Source organism: Coenobita brevimanus, chromosome 23 (assembly GCF_032717465.1).
Source record: "Coenobita brevimanus isolate Jiangsu-jjx chromosome 23, ASM3271746v2, whole genome shotgun sequence".
In the NCBI taxonomy this organism is placed as follows: Eukaryota; Metazoa; Arthropoda; class Malacostraca; order Decapoda; family Coenobitidae; genus Coenobita; species Coenobita brevimanus.
The window spans coordinates 36,847,760-36,862,709 of record NC_136976.1 but is presented as its reverse complement, the minus strand read 5'-3'; positions in this window follow the sequence as shown (position 1 = coordinate 36,862,709).

Here is a 14,950-nt window from a genome sequence, read left to right as displayed (position 1 = left end):
CGGACCTAGCCCTGAAAGCCTTGCCTCCAGCCGGGTCTTGGTGACTAGGGAGCCGCCTTACACACCACCCGCCCACTCCTCCCAGACTAGTGGTGGCAACATGGACCACCATCCTCTACACGACTTGCTGGGCGGCCCACCTCCCATGCCTGGCTGCCAGCTGAAGCTCCCAGCGTAAGCCCCTCTGCCGCGTGTCCTCCACTCCGCACGAACTGTGAGTACCAGACACTGTGACTATCTGCTCCCCCCAGTGTTACTAGATCCCTACCCCTGTGCCCCCTCCCCGTACTCACAGTGTGCCTCCGCAGTGCTATATAACCCTCCCCAGTGTTTCACCCCCCCATATACCTCCCCCCTCCTCCCGGCAACCGCGGTGTTATCTCCTTTCAGTGTGACATAGTGGACTCTACCTGTGAGTTCATATGCGGAGTGCTCAACACCCCTCCCGTGGGGTCAGTTCCCCAACAGTGACAACCCTCCCTGCAGTGCTTCTTCCCCCCCACCAGGCAGTATACCTCAGTGTGATCCCTTCCAATGTGTTCTCTCTCTTCCCTCCCCCAGGCCTCCAGTCCCCGGCCCCCACACGAGTAACACCACCCTAGACTCACTAATCCCCTCCCTCCCTTTCTCCCCCTGTCGAGTGTGAACCATCATATACTCTCATCCTATGTGATGCCTCTGTAGTCTAAGGGTAGTTAGGGCCTCGTTCTATGTGACGCTTAACTATTGTATTAGCTAGGGCCTTGTCTATGTCACGCGAATCTCAAGGCTTAAGACTTGAATACATGTCATCATATATGTCACACACCTGATGGAATGGATATACTGTACTATACTGTTTAAAATGCCGAATAATTTGGCTGAGGGCATCCCAACACCCCCAGAAGGAGCCTATGGAGGGGCAAACCGAGCATGACCTGACTACGGTCGACAAGGACATAAGTCTGCCCGGGCCACGCGCCCCTATGATGCGGAACTCGCCCGCCACCATCATAGCAGGAAAAAGAGACTACCTTCCAGGCAAGCCGACCACCGACAGATTGGGGTGAGGCTATTACTCTTGCTCCAGTCAGCACCCCTGAGATGGCCAGTAGCTGCTCAACCTTCCTACAGGAGACGGCCTGCAGCCGCTCTTGAGGTAATAAGGAGACGGCCAGTAGTTGCTCCCGCCTTTGTCAGGAGATGGCCAGAAGCCACCCTGAAGGTGCCTTAAAGGGACGGCCTGAAGCCGCTTGACTCTCCTACAGGAGACGGCTGGTAGCCGCTCTGGAGGTAATAAGGAGATGACCAGTAGCTGCTCCCACCTTCGTCAGGAGACGGCCTGTAGCCACTCGACCCTCCTGCAGGAGATGGCCGGTAGCAGCTCCGGAGGTAACCAGGAGACGACCGGTAGCAGCTCCGAAGGTGCCTTCGAGTCGGCCTGTAGCCGCTCCCTATTGCTAGTGCAATAAAGGGAGGCAGGACACAAAAACTCTAGGCAACAACCTTTACACATATATTACCACAGTCAGACACAAGACAAATCAGCAGATATTACAGCACAATATATAGCAATATAAAACCTTACCTAGGATATGTGTATCTCGCAGAATACTTGCTTCTCTGATACTAATGACAACACAAACAATCCTAGTGTATCAGGAGTGCAGTAAATATAGGCGCGCGCGCGGGGGCGCGGGGAGGGGATTGACACTCACTAGGAGGAGATAGGGGAGGTGCGGGGAGTGACTTGTGACGGCTAGGAGATAGTTATGGTAATAATAGAAGGCGGCAGATATTAGCCATGACGTTTATATGGTTTCCACTAGCCAAAATACTTTGATAATTGATTTTATCCTTGATTTACACTTACTTGAGATATGAGAGTGCGAGCGGGTGGTAACAAGATTTATGGGTAGCGTGGGGGAAGGAGAGAATACTATTAATACTTCCTTTCACAATATTTCTTCACAGTAATGGGGGTATGTCTTTATAGGCATAGGCTTATTAATTGTATAACAGAGATGTCACTTGCACATATAGTAAATCAGATCTTGTTCCACAGCGTGGGGGAAGGAGAGAATACTATTAATACTTCCCTTCACAATATTCCTTCACAGTAATGGGGGTATGTCTTTATAGGCACAGGCTTATTAATTGTATAACAGAGATGTCACTCCCACGTATAGTCAGTCGGATCTTGTTCCACACTCTCATCCTTTAACTTCTCGCTGTGATCTGGTTTACCCCGATATTCACTATATGAAATCACTGCACAATCCTTACATTAGGGGAAAATCACACTTAACCTAACTCACTCATATTACAATATCACACATATTCATCAGGGGGATAGGCAGGAACATGTCATCGGTGATCTCGCTGGGCTAGGGGCACCGTCAATGCGGGGCATGCCGAGAGGGCACGGGACAGCTCGCCAGGGCGTCCTCTCGTGTCCTGGACTCCCCGTGGCTTCCGGACTTGGCTCCGGCGTGTGGCCCTCGGGACTGGGGCCGAATAGCTCCAAGAACCTCTGAGATAGGTCCCGGCATCGTGGGGGCGTAGAGAGATCACGCCCGGGTGACCTGGGGAGAACCGAGAGAGATTGTGGGCTGCGGTCTCCAGCGTCTAGGGGCGCCGACAGGGGAGGGCTGTGGCAGCGACTTCCACTGGGGTCCGTCAGGTGCGTCTGCTCTAGAGCCAGGCGTAGGGAACAGAGACCAGGGGAGGCCGGGAGGCCTGTCTGGGTCACTCTGGGACAGGAAGCCTGGGCCTCAGTCTCCTGCCGTGGGGACATCTCTCTACTCTGCACGCCCTCGGAGCGACCGTAGATCGTCTCACGAGGGAGGGAGCTACAATAGGTCGTCTCTACCACGACACTCTCGGAGCGACCATAGATCGTCTCACGAGGACGGGAGCGACCATAGATCGTCTCTACCGGAGCACCTTGGGAGCGACCATAGATCATCTCTACCGGAACACCTTGGGAGCGACCATAGATCGTCTCTACCAGAGCACCTTGGGAGCGACCATAGATCGTCTCTACCGGAACACCTTGGGAGTGACCATAGATCGTCTCTACCGGAACACCTTGGGAGCGACCATAGATTGTCTCTACCGGAACATCTTGGGAGCGACCATAGATCATCTCTACGGGAACAACTTGGGAGCGACCATAGATCATCTCTACCTGAACACCTTGGGAGCGACCATTGATCGTCTCTACCTGAACACCTTGGGAGCGACCATAGATTGTCTCTACCTGAACACCTTGGGAGCGACCATTGATCGTCTCTACCTGAACACCTTGGGAGCGACCATAGATCGTCTCTACCGAAACACTTTGGGAGTGACCATAGATCGTCTCTACCAGAGGGGCGCCATCTGGAGTTTGTTTTCTAACTCCACCCCTAGCCATTTCAGCAATTCCACTACGCGAAGGTAGTGTCCTTCTCCTACGGTGGCGGCGGCGTGGTGGCTGCATGTCACAGGGGTGCACGGCCCGGGCTGACATGTGTCGCTGTTGCCCGGAGTGGTGGTGGCTGGTGGCGGCCACCCCGTGGGGTCCGTGTGGGGGTGTCGGCATATCTGTGGGCACACTACGCTGTTCTTGGCTTGCCCTGTCGTCGGGGATACTATGGTATTCTTCGGGGGCACTGTTTTTCAAGCCACGCATTTTATATATATATATATATATATATATATATATACACATAATATATATATAATCGTGAATACTGAACTTGACTCCGTGTGAATCTTGTGGATCACTTGGAGGCGATGTCTTGGCTTGTTTACCTTCCACAGTCGTCTGTCCTCGGTGAGACCGGGCAAAATATGACGCGTAAACGATCTTGGTTTTGGGACGGTTCCTCAGACCGGATGATTTATGATGGTGAATGCCAGTATTCACTCAACATTAAATTTCTGCCCACATAGAGACTGGATGAGTCAAGATACCCACTAGGCGTACTTTACACTCTGAACAAACTATGTATTAAAAATCTACCTTGCACTAATTGTAGCAGAAATTAAATAATATAGGACCACTGAAATGGCGGATTGCCATCACATGCCATCAGTGATATTTTAATTTCAGTTTATGATAAATATAAACAATTCATGATACGTTATATATACGTGTTCTATTTGTATTATTTGTATTACGGCATATGACATTACCATGATTCACAATTTCACACAACAGTGTAAATATTTAACAAATAAAATTATGCTTTTTAAACAGTGCGGGAATGTGTTTACTGCAACAGTGGAGCCATCTGACGGAATACTAGGCTTTTCAGAAGTACCCCATTTGCCCCGTCATGTTGAAAAACTGTGTAGAATGTTCGAACATTGGGAGATTTTCTGAATGAGGGGGAGGGCGTGCTATTTTTTAATTTATTATCACTACTTCATTTTTTTGTGGGTGAAATTTTGCGCCCCTAAGAATTTTGCAGCCGGGGCAACCGCCCCTGTGCCCCCCCCCCACGCTACACCACTGTCCTGGGGTGGGGATCCCGACGTCATGGTGGTGGTTCGCCACGCCGGGTATTTCACCAATATCTTCGGGGGAACAGTCACGTCCTCGTGGCTGGAGGTAGTAAGTGTCGGTCGTGGTGGTGCTGTGGGCGGGGGTCAGGTGCTGCTGGAGGGTGGTCCAGTGTGAGGTGAATAGGTTTGGGTCCTGGTGAGAAGCATAGGTGAGGTGGAGGGTGCAGGCTTGATAGGTTGTGTGGAGGAGTTGAAGATGATGGTGGGGTCCATGGACGGGTTGTTTCCTCCCGTAGGTGGGGATCAGGTGGCTCACCGTACTTTCATGACTGGTGGTGGTTGCTGTACGGCGGAACTTAGCTGAATGCTGGTGGTCGGTGAGGTGGTGGAGGTTTTATGGGGCCAACGAGGGTAGGTGTGGCAGTTTTCCCTGGGGATAGGGGTGGGTGGAGTTGTCCACTGGACTTGGTGTTTTCTGAGTTTTATGGGGGCTGTGTTGGGTGTGTGATGGGTTGGAATGGTTTGACCCATGGGTGGAGGCGAAATGGGGAAAGTGGGGGATGGTGTGGTGGAGTATCTGGCTGGTGGGCATGAAAGGCGGCTGGAACGGGTGATGGTGAGGTGGGAGTGTGGCCTCGAGGTGCAGGGGTCGGGCGAGGTGTTTGAGGGCATGGAGGTGTCAGTGAGGAGGGGGAAGTGCTGCCACGCAGTGTTTATGGGTGTGGTTTCTGGATGTTCCGTGGGGTTTGGTGTGGATGTGGGTGGGGGTGGTGTCTGGTGTGTAGGATGGATTGGGGGTTGTGAGCGAGGAGAGGAGGGTGTGAGTGTGGGGGCCGCGACAGGCATTGGTGAGGGTGGTGTGTGTGCTACAGAGGGAGGTGGATTTAGGATTCCTGGGTCAGGTGGGTGGACCTGCAGTGGTGGTGAGGTGGCAGCCAGAGGGGTGTGCGGTGCAGCAGGGGAGTTGGCCAGTGGAGAAGGAGTGAGGGATGAGGGTAGGGAGAAGGAGGGTGTAATGAAGCAATTGTATGAATCGGATGGGGGATTTGGGGTGGCGGGTGGTGGCGAAGTGGTGCTGGGAATGGGAGGAGCAGGGTCATAGCGTGGGGTGGTGGGTGAAAATGGGCGCACGTGTCGGTTGCTGAACTTGTGCGGTGTGTTGTGATAATCTATTATGACTTGGTAGAGGTTGAGGATGAGGGTGATTGTGTATGGGCCCACGAAGCATGGGGAGAACTTGTTGGGTTTGGATAACTTCGCCACAACTACTGAGTTGCCTGGTTTGTAAGGGCTGCCGGAAACTGTGTCTGGCTGTAGATCTAAGCTCTTTTGCAGGTGGTGCAACCGCCTCTTGAGGTGGTGGGGAGGGTCGGACGTGGGAGGGGGCGTTGTGGGGGGCCGTAGGTGCTGTAGCAGTGGCAGGAGGAGGGGGCCTCCCTGAAGATTCTTTCTTGGGGTGATATACCGTCGTCTCGGAGGCAGTAGTTGATCCCCCATTGTACAATTTTGACGCAGGCCGGACAGTCCTTGTTCTTGGTCTCCTCTATCCAGGCTCGCACCTGGTTCATAGGGGTGCGGTGGCTTCTCTTGCAGATGCCATTGCCTTGGGGCCAGTATGGGGAGGAGTGAGACAGGTGGTAGACAAAGATGGTTGCGAGTTCCTGCCATAAGGCGCTGGTGAACTCGGGGGCATTGTTGGAGTGTAGGGCCTGTGGAATCCCGAAGTAGGGGAAGACGTGGCAGACGAGTGCATCAGCCACGGCTATGGCGTGGTGTTCCTTGGCTGGACAGGCTATGAGGAACTTGGAGTAAGTATCTACAAAAGTGATGACATACTTGTAGCTGGATTTGGGTGGTAGGGGGCCCACTACGTCGACGGATAGTAGTTGTCAGGGTTTATGAGCAGAGATGTTCCCTGGTGGGTCTGGTGTGCGGGTGGCATCTTTGCCTAGTGCACAAACTCGGCAGGACTGGGTGACTTGCCTGGCTAGGTTGGAGGGGTTAGGGGTCCAGTATGCTTCATTAAACACCTGTAGCAATTTTTTGATGCCTAGGTAAAATCCCATTGTCAGAATGGAGGTGCGTCATGGTGTCTAAGGCAGTGTCGAGGTCGAGCATGATGTGTTCTGATGGGAGAATAGATGGTTGCCCTGCCGGTGGAGCTTTGAGAACAAGTGGGGTGGTAACCATTGTGGGCGTTCTTCTTTGTGCCACTGTTGTAGGAGTTCAGGTTCGCCGCGGATGGAGCCGATTGGTAGTCGGGATAGGGCGTCGGCATTAGTGTGTAACTTGCCAGGCCTCTTGGAAATCTCGTAGTTAAATTCCTCCAGTATTTTCATCTATTTAATGAGCTGGGCGTTATGTGTATCAGATTGGTGGAGCCACTGAAGTGATTGGTGGTCAGTGATAATGGTTACATTCATACCCAACAAGTAAGCCCGGAAGTGTCCGAGGGCCCAGATGATGCCTAGGCATTCTCTTTTCATAGTGGCATAATTCCTTTCGGCCTGGTTGAGGGTGTGGCTGGCACAAGCAATGATGTGTTCTCGCCCCTGCTGTACCTGGGCGAGGACAGCGCTGATTGCCACGAGGGATACATCCGTGTATATGCGGAAGGGCAGGGTATAGTCGGGGAAGGCGAAGATTGGGGTGGTGATTGGTTTGTTCTTCAGTTCCTGGAAAGAAGCTTTGCGCTCGTTTGTTCAAGTGAAAGGCTCGACCTTCTTGGTTAAGTCGTGGAGGGGTTTGGCAATGTCAGCGAACCCTTTTACAAAGCACCGATAATACGAGGCAAGACCCAGGAAGGCGCGGACTTCGTGAACGTCTCGTGGCAGTGGGAGGTCTGTGATGGCCCGCAGTTTGTCAGGGTCAGGCGAGATGCCATCCTTTGAGATGACGTGCCCGAGAAAGGCGACAGTTCGGGCTGTGAAGACACACTTGGAGGGCCTGAATTTGAGGCCTGCCGGCCAGATACACAGAAAGACTTTCCTGAGGCGTTGGAGGTGATTGGCCCATGTTTTGCTAAAGATAATGATGTCGTCCAGGTAGGCCAGGCAGATTTCCCAGGTAAGGCCACTCAAGACAGACTCCATCAGCCTAGAAAATGTAGGGGGGCATTGCAGAGTCCGAAGGGTAAAACGTTGAACTCATAGCGTTTTCCATTGCTAGTGGAAAAAGCCGTCTTTGCCCTGTCCTTGGGGTGCACGGGGACCTGCCAATATCCCGATTGGAGGTCCAGGGTTGAGAACCTCGAGACTCCATGTAGGGAGTCGAGCGAGTCTTCTATTCTGGGGAGAGGTGTGGTGTCCCTGGTGGTCACGTTGTTTAATCGGCGGTAGTCCACGCAAAACGCATGGTACCATCTTTTTTTTTTGATAGGGACGACAGGGAAAGACCACGGGCTGATGGAGGGTGACACAACACCGGCATTGAGCATGTCCTGGACCTGCCTGTCTTCCTCAGCCCGTTGTTTTTTTTTTTTTTCGCTAGCATGGTTGGCATATGGGCGATCCGGTCATATGTATTTCGTGTGTCAGGTAGGTGATGCCAATGTCTGTAGGGTCTGACACGAAGAGGTCTTGGAAGTCCAGGAGAAGGCGGTGGAGGCTACCCACCTGATGGGGGGAGAGATGATCAGACAAAGGTGGTAGGGTGGCAGGGGGGGGGAGAGAGAAGGGCAGTGCAAGGCTCGGCTTCTTCCATCTCTCCTACCGCTAATCCCATGGGTAGCGTGAGGGTGGTGGTGGAGATGTTGGCTATTCTGACTGTGGTGACGTGGGGGGGGGGAGGAAGGTGGGGGACAGCAGCCACGCCGAGAGGGTCCCGGGTGGTAGATCAGGGGAAAACAGGACGGAGGCGTCGGTAGGCCTGTTCTTGTGGAGCCAGGCCTCATGGTGGGGAGGGATCATTAGGGCGCATGCAATGGTTGCTGGGAAGGTGGGGTGTGGGGGCTAGGGGATGGGCTGAGGGAGGTGGAGAGGGGGAGGGAGGGGAGGGGGTGGGAGGGGTCTGCTCATGCACATGGATTGGGGGGAAGGGGAAGGGGGATCCGGGAGATTCTGGAATTGGAGCTGCCGCTTGTGGCAGTCAATGTTTGCGCGTAGCTTCTGCAGGAGGTCCAATCCCAAGTACCCGTCGTATGCACGGCAGGTGGAGTCGAACGCAATAAATTTGTGTTGGGTGGAAACTTGTTGGTGGGTGTCAGCTTGTAGGGCCCGATTTTCCCTATGGATGGGTAGGGGCCATCCCCTGCATCCACGAGATGAGCTGACAGGGAAAACTGGGCCAAAAGCCGACTTGTTATGGGAGAAGAAGTGACTGTAGAGGCAGGATTTGGCTGCTCCCGTATTAAACAGTAGCCTCGCTATTACCCCGTTTAGTCTTACCTTGTTGTAGACTGGGGGGCGGTATTTCTGAGAGGTGGCCCCAGCCACCATGGGGAGGTCCGGGGGTGGGCCTAAAAATCCAGCTGCTGCGGGATTCCGTCCTCCTCTGGTTCTGCTTCCCTGGGGTCAGCGTCCTCTATGGGTGCAGTGTTGTCCTTGGGGCCCCTCGTTGTCAAGGAAGGACACTTTTCGTCGTCCTTGGGTGGCCGGTCTCCATCTGGCAGCTTTTAATTGCTCTCTGATGTCATGGAGTGGGCACCGGTGGCTGCAAGTGGTAAATTCCCACGGGTTCATGGAAATTAGGTTTTGGTTCTCCTTGGGGTTGGGGCGTTTGTTGGTGGGGTGCACCCTGGGTAGGCTGGACGTTGGCATGGGGTTGGTGTGGGCCAAGGACGGCCGGAGCTTGCTGGGGAGCACCGGTTTCAGAGTAGTTAATTTACTGACCACGTTGGTTTATTGATGGGTGGAGCGGGAGGTTAGGAGGTGCCATTTGAGCTGGAGGTCTTGATCCAGGTCCCGTAAGGTTGTGTATGGTGAAATGTTCTTTGACCACGCTGGGGAGGACCCGTAGTAGCATGCTGAATATGTGTTGTTCCCGGGTTAGCATATCTGTTTCCAGGTATGCAGCAGTGATGAGCTGCCTGGCCTGGATGAGTGTGTCATCCAGGTTTCCGTCATAAGTTAAACTATCGAGTTGCGAGAGTGCCACAACTCTTCCTAATGATGGCGTGATAGTCTGTATTACTATTTTGGTAGAGTTTGCCCAGGTTAGCTCCAGGACGACTTTTGGTGCGATGCTGGCCACTGCTTTGCCCAGGAGGGGTAGGGTGACTGCGATTTTTTGTTTGTCATCAAACCCTGTGTCCAGCAGTGTCTGATTATAGATAGGTATGTGTGTATGTTGTATGGTTCTTGGTCGAACTTGGGTAACTGTACATGAGGTTTTGTTGTCATTTTGCTGTTGTGCATCACTATTTGCTCCTCCCTGTATTCTGCCCAGGTCAAGAACCACCGCTGGCCACCAGTGTTATGCCAGGTGTTTTAAGGCTGACTTCTCGTCCCTAAAGCACCTGGAAATTGAGCCGGAGTCCTCTCTTCTAGACTGGAGCTAGAATACACAACGAGAAGAGCAGGAAACGAAAACTCCAGGCAACAACCTTACACGTACATTAACCAAATCACAACCTCTATACAATACAATGTGTATTGCACACGATACACTATTTATGATCACTTGGGATGGATGGACTATAGGGTTCTGACTGGTTAATGAGTATCACACAGGATACTGGACGGACACTGCATAAAAACAGTAACATAACACACCAGTCTGAATGTCTTATTAGTCATTACACTGTGATACAGGGACTAACACAACACTGTCTTACACCTGGGCACAAGAGTATCTTGGGTTGTCTGTTAGGGTACAAGTACTGCACTGCGTGTGAGTTCTATAGGAACTGTAACTACTTTTGCCTGAGCAGTCACTATTGCACTGGCTAGGGCGAGGGGCTCCGTTTATACTATGGGGACCGGGTGAGCCCCAGGTGTAGGAGGGTTACCGTCAGGTGTCCCTTCCCTCAAGGGCCACGGGACAACCCTCAGTGGTGATGTCGTCGGTCGGGGGCTGTGGTCGGGGGTGAAGAAGGGCCCTTTGCTTGCCGGGCCTGCCGGGGTGGTCTGGTCCTCTGGGCTGGAACCAAACAGGCTGAGCAGGCGCTCTTGCCTGTGTCTACTCTGGGAAGAGGGTTGCCTGCAGCTGGAGATGGAGCGCCCCAGGGGAGCGGGGGCGCCTTGGGGAGTCTAGCATCTGCAGTCTCCTTTCTGCTGGGCAGCCATCAGGGTAGGGCTGCAGCATTGCCTCGGGCAGGAGTCCGTCAGGTGGGTGCCTCCCATAGGCGCCGGCTAGATAGCACACACTCCCAGGGGCAGCACGAGGTCGTGCCACCTTGTCTCCAGGCCGAGGGGATCCTTCTGGAGGCTGCATTGGGGAAGAAGAGCAGAGGGAGGGCGGCTAGAGGCCGTCCTTCTTCTGCAGGAGCAGCTGGGGGCCGTTGCCGGTGCCTTGCAGGGGGAGTGACATGCAGTCAAGGTGCAGGCGGAGGCCGTCACCTGCCTGCTGGTGCGACTGGAGGCCGTCACCAGTGTCATACTCTCGTGGGCAGCTACAGGAGGAGAGGGGACGTACCCTTTTCTCCCCAGACGTGGCTGGAGGCCGTCGCTGGTTCCTGCAGGAGGGGAGGGGGAAGGAGCAGCACTCGAGTAACTGGAGGCCATCTCTTTTTAGCGGGCAGCTGAGGCTGTCTCTGTTCGTGAGCAGCTGTGGCCGTCTCTTTTTATTGGTGAGTGGCGGAGGCCGTCTCCCTTTTTGTGAGCGGCTGAGGCTGTCTCCTACTGTGTGTGGCTGGAGGCCATCTCATTGTAGTGAGCAGTTGAAGCTGTCTCCGTTCATGAGCGGCTGCGGCCATCTCTTTTTTTGGTGTGCTGTGGAGGCCATCTCCCTCATGTGAGCGGCTGAGGCTGTCTCCTATTGTGTGTGGCTGGAGGCCATCACAGGGATGCTGCTCGGGACTAGAGCTTTAGTCCCACCTCGAACCTGTCGAGGGCTAGTCAGGTTGAAAGGTAATGGGAAAGGCAATACGGGAGCGGGACCATAGGGGACATATGTTCCTCTAGCTGGGACGACCCGCGCTCCTTACCAACCCCTCCATGGTTTCCTCCCAGGGGTGGAGATCCCGACATCTTGGTGGTAGTTCCCCACGGCGGGTATTTCAGCGTCGTTATGACTGGATAGTATCCTGCGTGATACCAATACCACACAAACCAGTCAGAGTCCTCTAGTCTGTCTAGTACATTTGATAGTGAATAGTGTATCGTGTATAACTCCCATCCATATTGTATGAAGGCTGTAATTTAGATAATACATGTGTAAGGTTGTTGTCCAGAGTTTTCATGTCCTGCTCTTCTCGTTGTGTGTTTTAGCTCCGGTCTCGAAAGAGGACACCGGCTCTATAGCTGGTGTTCCTAGGACGAGAAGTCGGCCTAAAAACACCTAGCATAACACAAATACTGTACTTTGTAAACAAATTTACTCTTCTCTTCCTCTGATCTTTCCTTGTTTTATGTCTTTGCTTCTTCCCTCGTCTCCTTTAGTGTTCCCAGTTCCTCTGGACTTATGCATCGTTTTATCCATACTTTTTTAAAATCCTCTTTTTCCATGCGTTTGTTGGCATTTTTAAATATTTCCTTTACAGTATTTTCACTCTGGAATGTTACTTTCAGAGGCCTTGACTTACTTCTCTCATATTTCCCTAGCTTTCATGTTCTATATCGCCATCACAAATATCCTCTGATACTTGCTGCAGTATGTTCATTATATTTTCCATCTCCTTTTTGTCCCTTGAGATTCGTTTTTTTAATTCTTCTTCACCTATGCCACTGATTATTGTTAATCTCTACAGCTTCCATGACTAGTTTTGGGATATTCTTTATCGTTTCTTTCACTTCCTTTATTACGCTTTTTTCTTCTACCTTTGTATCTAAATCGTTCTTTACTTTCACCATTTCAGCATACATAGTTTGTACCTCATCTTTGTAATTTCTCATCATTTACCTGTTATTTTCTCTTCAGTGTTACTACTTCGGTCTATCAGACTGCTTGCTTGCCTGATTTTTTCCTTATCATTTCTGAAATCATCCATAATTCTCTCATGGTTAACAACTGTACATCTCATTTTATTAGCCTTTGTTCTCAGTGAATTTACTTTGGTTGATAGTTCATATTGCTGTGGTTTTCTGTTTATTTCCTTTATTAATTAAATAAAGTATACATGGGTGGGACAGAAGAGTGGAAGGGTTGTTGATAGAGCATTGATGGACTATGTGGTTGTGTCCAGAAATGTAATAGGAAGATTGTTGGATGTGAGTTTTGAGAGGGGAGGGTGGAGATATGTCTGACCATTATCTGGTGGAGGGAAAGTTGAAAGTAGGTAAGAGATGTGAGAGCTAGGAGGCTCAGGTGTGGTAGGGATGTTTTGAAAGTGAGTGAGTTGGATAAAAGAGAGAAAATGATAGAGTATCAGGAGAAATTGAAAGATGAGTGGAATGCAGTGAAAGATCAGGAGAATGGCAGTGTGGAGGAGGAATGGCAGTTGTTTAAGAGTGCTGTGGTGGTGCATGTGGAAGACGTGTGTGGTGTGCGACGCGTGGGTGGTGGTGTAAGAAAGGGAAGTGAATGGTGGTGCGAGGAAGTAAGTATGGCTGTGGCTGAGAAGAGACGTGCATATGAAGTGTGGCTACAGAGGAGGGATGAGGTGTTATATGAGAGGTGCAAGGAAAAGAGGAATAGGGCGAGAAGGGCTGTGCGTGATGCTAAAGAGGCAGCAGATGAGAGGTGGGGTAGGCGGTTGACTGAGAATTTTCAATAGAATTAGAAAATGTTTCGGAAGGAGGTGAAAAGAGTGCGAAAGGGGGAGTCTGGGAAGAAAGAGCGAGTAAAAGCAGAGGATGGAAGGACGTTAACTAAGAGGGATGCAGTTAGGAAGAGATGGGCAGAGTATTTTGAAAGATTGTTTAATGTAGAAGAGGAAAGGGAGGCTGAGATTGTGGCAGATGGAAGGGTGCAAGGAATAAATGTGTTGGGAGAGTTGAATGATTCTTTGATCACGATCGAGGGAGGAAGTGCAGGCGGCAGTAAAGGAGATGAAAACAGGGAAAGCTGCAGGATGGGTGTGCTGTAGAATGCCTGAAAGGTGGTGGAGCGACTATTGTTGACTGGTTAGTAAGATTGTTGAATGTGTGCTTTGTGCAAGGTATGGTGCCAATTAACTAGGCAAGTGCTTGTGTGGTGGTCCCGTTGTATAAAGGTAAGGGTGATAAGTATGAATGTACTAGTTTTAGGGGTATAAGTCTGTTGAGTGTTGTAGGTAAGGTGTATGGTAGAGTGTTAATTACGAGAGTTAGAGAGGGTACAGGGGGAGTGACTGGTGATAAGCAGTGTGGCTTTAGGAGAGGGAGGGGATGCGTGAATCAGGTGTTTGCCGTGAGACAGGTGTGTGAAAAGTATTTAGCGAAAGGTAAGGATGTGTTTTGGGCATTCATGGATTTAGAGAATGCATATGATAGAACTGATAGGGAGGCTTTGTGGACTGTTTTAAGATTGTATGGACTTGACGGTAGGTTCTTAAGGGAGTAAAAAGTTTTTACGTAAACAATGAAGCGTGTGTAAGAGTGGGAAATACCTAGGTCAAGAGAATAATTCTCTTGACCTAGGGAAATACTGTGAGTGACTGGTTTCCCGTGAGAGTGGGGCTGCGACAGAGATGTGTGATGTCGCCATGGTTGTTTAATATTTATATGGATGGTGTTGTAAGGGAGGTGAATGCAAGTGTTAGGTGGAGGTCTGAGTCTGGTGAATGTTGATGGTAGAGCTTGGAATCTGAAGCAGCCGCTGTTTGCCGATGATACTGCACTGGTAGCTGGTTCAGGGCAGAGATTGAGACAGTTGGTAGAGGAGTTTGGAATGGTGTGTGAATGGAGAAAATTGAAAGTAAATGATGTAATGCTAGGTGTTTTTGGGGTCGGCCTTCCGTCCCTGGAGCACCTAGTGAGTAGCTGGGTTCTCTTTCTAGACCGGAGCTTAGACAAATAAGAGAGAGGTAGGACACAAAAACTCAAGGCAACACCTTACATGTGTATTACTAAATCTTACACAGGAACGAGCAGATGTCACAAATACAAACAAGCTGGACAATTATAATGCTTAGGCTGCAGATATGGAATAATAGTATCAAGCAGGATACTGTACAGGACCAGATTGGTTAGAGGGAACAACACTTGAGCTAGACACTTATGTTGGAGGGGAAGTTAAGATTTCCTAGGCCGGTGGTGGTGCTTGTCTCGATTTCCCAGGGTAGCGTTAATATTTTACACTGGGCCTCAGCGTGACCTTATCGAGACGTGCCGTCACTGTTGCATAGAGTGTTCACTGCAACTTGGCCCGTAGATCACTTTTACATTACTTTACTATGTACCCAGGTGGAGCTGGTGGTATTGGAACTTCAAACTCAGGGGCCCATGTATGATCTTCACTG